This window comes from Myotis davidii, unplaced genomic scaffold (genome assembly GCF_000327345.1).
Source record: "Myotis davidii unplaced genomic scaffold, ASM32734v1 scaffold524, whole genome shotgun sequence".
In the NCBI taxonomy this organism is placed as follows: domain Eukaryota; kingdom Metazoa; phylum Chordata; class Mammalia; order Chiroptera; family Vespertilionidae; genus Myotis; species Myotis davidii.
Genome location: NW_006299263.1, coordinates 1720512 through 1725584, shown reverse-complemented (window position 1 = coordinate 1725584; position 5073 = coordinate 1720512). Strand labels below are relative to the sequence as shown.

Below are 5073 nucleotides of genomic sequence, written 5' to 3'. Positions count from 1 at the left end.
AATCCCAATGTCCAGGTTCAGAAAACTGACCCCTAGTTGTTCTTTTAGCTTTTAAACTAGAATGAGGTAAATAACTCAATCATAAATTATCCTTCTGCATTGAAACTGTCCCTTCTTTATATAATACTCTAGTATATATAAAAGCCTAAGCGACCATTACTACCAAATGACCAGAACGGCCAGAATGACTGGAACGACCAACCGACCAACCAGTCGCTATGACATGCACTGACCACCAGGGGGCAGACACTTAATGCAGGAGCTGCCCCCTGGTGGTCATTGTGTTCCCAAACCAACCTCCCATGGCCCTTTCCCCCAGCTGGCGGGCCCCCATTGGCCCATGGTGCTAAACCATTTGTAGAGACCTGTTTCTGGGTTGGGGTTTCATACGTAGCAGAGCAGCTCTCTCACTGCAATCTATTGAAAGTCAGCCCTTGACACAGGGTTTGTCTCACTCCCGTCCTCTCCCTTACCTGGGGACTGCCCGCCTGCCGCGGTGGCGGTGCCGCAGTGAGGGAATGAGGAGGGGTGAAGGTACAGAACCGCACAGTGGCAGGGCGCTGAAATTGGTGGTCGCATCCGGTGTCTGTTCCTTCCACTCCCAGACTAGTGACCATCACCTCCTCTCCCAACCCCACTGGGGCCCTTGGGCCAGGGCTGGGCTGGGCTGGGGAACTGGGGGTGGGTGATGGCAAACATGGTCCCTTTCCCAGGGAGGCTGAGGTACAGCTCCCTCCTAGGGCCAGCGGCCGATCTCCCGCAGTGACCTCCCCCATGGCTGGCCAACCACCTGTGGTTCCAACCCCCCCACCTGTGCATGAATTCGTGCACAGAGCTCTGGTAAATAAATAAAGAGGTAATTAAGTGAAAATGAGATCAATTGGGTAGTCCCTAATTCAATACGACTGGTGTCCTTACAAAAAGAGGAGGTTAAGACATAGACACACACGGAGGGAGAATGACCTTAGGTGCTTGGGGTTCAAAGGCAGGATGTGATTCAGCCCCTGCCCTCAAGAAAGTGGAGTCTCAGGGTTCTCCCATCAGTGAATTCCAGGCTCTGCCATCCCCTGGCCCCTGCAGTTAGTCTAAATTTCTTTCCTTGAACATGCTAATTATTTTACCTTGTTACTTGGGGAGCAGGGAGGAGCAACTCTGGGATGAGGGATCCAGCCAACAGAAAGGGGAGTAGAACCAGAGAGTGAGAAGATGAGGAGAGCCAGCCTGCACATCACTTTGTCAGCTTGATTCTGGGCCTGTCTCAGTCACTTCTGCTGACAGATTCCTCCATCCGATATAGGAAGTGGGCAGTAGGAACTGGAGGTGAATTCTACTCATCAAATTCAGCAGAACACAGAACCTAGAATAATGGAGATGGTGCCTAACCCAGAGTCAGTTCCTACATGACACCTTTCCAATTCCCTGCAGAAATGCCCCCTCATACCTTTGCATTCTCAGGGGCTTTCCACCTGGAGCTGTATGTGGCCCTGAACACTTTCTACCTTAAATTAGGATTATCTCCTCTGCTCTTCTAGATGATGAGCTACTTGAATTACAAAAACTTACTTCCCATAGACCTTTGTACTTCTAACAGCACCCACACTGCCAAGTATGTAGATTGGCACTCAGTAAGTATTTAGAGAACTTTTGTACATATGTGTGTGTTTTAACAATGCACATAATTGATTCTTCAGTGATGGGAAAGACTGACAAAAAAGGTTAACTCAAGTTTTTGATTTATAGGTTTGATTTTACAGTTGTTTCACAGTTAGAGTCATGTTTGTTTCAGGAAGTAAAGATATGCATAGAAATGCTTGAAACATTTTCATCTGCTGCTTACCTATTAGCAAATCATATCTTAGATCAAGTCTACAATAACGAGTCAGATAAATTAGATCATCTTACTATCTACACAGCAGCTACCTGCCCCTCTACATGCACTTTCCTTACTTAAAGAATACCAATCAGCTTAGGAGTGAGGCAGTCAGGCAGCTGCAAACAAACTGGATCCCTTTGACGTATCATGGGTACATTTTGGGGATGTTTTTTGGTTTTTTTCATTTTTAATTTTAATTTCTCAATTATAGTTTACTTTCAATGTTATTTTTTACTAGAGGCCTAGTGCACGTTCCTTGGCCTGTCCTGCAGGGATCGGGCCAAAACCAGCTCACCAACATCCCCAGGGGTCCTGGATTGCAAGAGGGTGGTTCTCAGGTGATGCACCCTGGAATCGGGCTCCCTCCTCTCTGGTTCCTGCAGCTCAGCAGCTCCTGAGTTGTCTGTCCCCTGGTGGTCAGGGTGCATCATAGCTACTTGTTGGCCAGTCAGACGGTCACTTAGGCTTTTACATATACTGTATAGATTGGTTTCAGGAGTACAGCATAAAGGTTAGATAGTCATATACTCTACAAGGTGCCCGCCCCCGCCCCAATACTTCCAGCACTCAGGGTAGGTTTGACTGTGCTAACTCTTCATAACTACTGCACCCCTCTGTTCAGTGATGGTATAGTCACAGGCTCGTGAACAATTCTAGCCAAAGAAATACAATAGGATGCCTTTTGAGGGACTTCTAGGAAACTCTCCTTCTTATAAAAAAATACAAAAGTAGACTATTAATCCTCTTTTCTTGACAGTGGATACTGAAGCTAAGGACTTCAATGCCTGAAACTGGAGGACTTACAAGCCTGAAATTGGGCAGCCATCCAGGGCCAATGAGGGAATGCTGCCAAAGCTGAGAATAGCAGAGGAGAAAAAGCTAGGAAGAACCTGAATTTGTGATTTTTTTTTCAAGCACTCAATTAACTATCTTGGAACTTCTTGACTTCTAACTACGCAAAAAGTAGGTATTCCTATTTTTAAGCCAATTTCCGTTGAAATTTATGTTACTTTCTGCCAAAAGTACCCTAAATAATCTACATATTGGATCTCATTAAATCCTCACAACAATGGTGTGAAACAGGCACTTTACAACGGAAATAAGCTATAAGTGAAATGGCTGAGCCAAGGTCACATGTCTATAAATGGCATAACTGGGTCTGAAATCAGGTCTGATTCCAAATTTGGTGTTTTTGCCCATGAAACCTGATGACACACACAAAAAAGCCTGGAGCAAGAAAACATACTGTCAAATCATCCTGACATCCTTACCGTGTCTAACGAAGGCGGCAGTGCCATCATGGAAATACAGGCTAGACACTGAGCACAGTGCTAATTCTGTCAAACACCCCAGGACTATGATGGAATCACAGACCTTTTCTCAATTAGGAGGCTCATATTCTTCAACTGTAACTTACAAGTGCATTCAAGACAAATCTGAAAATGGTTGGTGCCAACTATATTTATACAACTATTGGCATTGTGGGAGATACACAAGAAACCAGATAATAGCCTGTCTTTACGGAATTTGTTCATCTGAGAATCTGAGTCATGGATACGTGAAATAGCTAAAGACACCTACTAAGAATTCCATCATATATTAGCCTGTATGATGTCAACAATGGCATAATAGATGCTAAATACAGCATAAAACTCAAAAGTAATATGGATCCAATGGTCAAGTGTTAAACATCACTCAATAGCCAACCACATATCTCATGCCTCCTATGGATTATGCTCAACCATATGAAATTCCTAATATCCAACCAACCATTTTTTACTACAAAAATCACAATTTTGTATGTTTCAACCAGTCGAGGCCCAGAGATATAGCAGAAAATGAAAAGCATGTGATGCTGTGGGAGAGTCAGAGACATAAACTAGCAATAATAATACCATGGACCAGTGCTCAGTAGAAGTGTGGGTGGGGTCAGAGCACATAGGGAGACATTGAACCCAAACTTGTGAAGGAGATGCCTAAACTGAGTTCTCAATGGGAATTTGCTTTGATAGGACTGATTTCTTAAACTTCTAAGATTATTTATTTTTACTGATGAGAGAGAGAGAGAGAGAGAGAGAGAGAGAGAGAGAGAGAGGTTGATTGGCTGCCTCCCCACACACGCCCTGACCCGGAACCAAAACTGAAACCTGGGTGTGTGCCCTGACTAGGAATTGAACCTGAGACCTTCTGGTATATGGGACAATTCTCCAAGCAACTGGGCCACCCAACCAGGGCAGGATATTTAATTTTAAATAAATGTTCATATTCCCTCCCTATTTTTACCTATGCCGTGTCTGGAGAGCCAGTAATTTTATACTAATTGATTCTAAAACAGAGTTATGTTGAGTAGCTGACACAGAAGACATGTGACATGTGCTTTAATCATCATCTATCCATCAAGGTTAGAATTAGAATCCCAACTTTTACTAATGAAGACATAATCTCAAACAGATACCCAAGATCATGTGGCCATTTAGAAGCAGAGCTTGGAAAGAATTGGTGGGATATAAGAAAAGAACAACAGCATGATCCCCATATAATCAATGACCTAAATGCCCTTAAAAAAAACTCAACCACCAAGAAAAAACTATTTTAAATTGTACTTTAAGGCAAAAATCTATTCCGTTTACTGAGCATGCTCACAAGACTACCATAACACTCTGTCCCTATCACCCACAGAGTGCCAATAAGACTTAGACCTCCAGTAAACTTCAAAGGTCCAAGCCAGAGTCAAATCAGTTAGAAGGGGGGTTTGGAGATGGTGAGGTCCTTTGAAATCAACTTAAAAAGTCTATTTGAAATGTTTAAAGCTCCATAAAGAGCTGTACTCATAAATGATACCCATTTCAGCACTTTCTTCCAGGAGTGACCATGAAATTGCAGGGAGAGCTGAGAATGAATCAGGGATGGCAGCAGATTCTGCAAGCTCTTCAATAAATAGCAACTTCATCATCTTCGGAGGTCCACCTGCATTGCATTTCCTGGCTTCCCTGGCAGCTGGTGTGGCCACATAATGGAGCTCTGCTGAGAACGTGAGCAGAAGCCACATGTGCCGTTTCTGAGCCAAGGCCTTTAAGCAGCAGGTCTGCCCTCTCTGTGCTTTCTCTGCCCATCTGATGGGCTAGATGGGGATGACAACAGGGTCACAGAGATAGCAGAGTGACAACATGGAAGCTGTCTGGCTCCCAGAATCACCACAG

General features: G+C 44.1%; 1 protein-coding gene across 3 annotated transcripts in view; it reads right to left on the bottom strand.

Annotated features, from left to right (window-relative positions):
• Positions 1-5073, bottom strand: part of MSRA (methionine sulfoxide reductase A) — a 388021-nt gene that overhangs the window by 137297 nt on the left and 245651 nt on the right. The window lies entirely within an intron of this gene.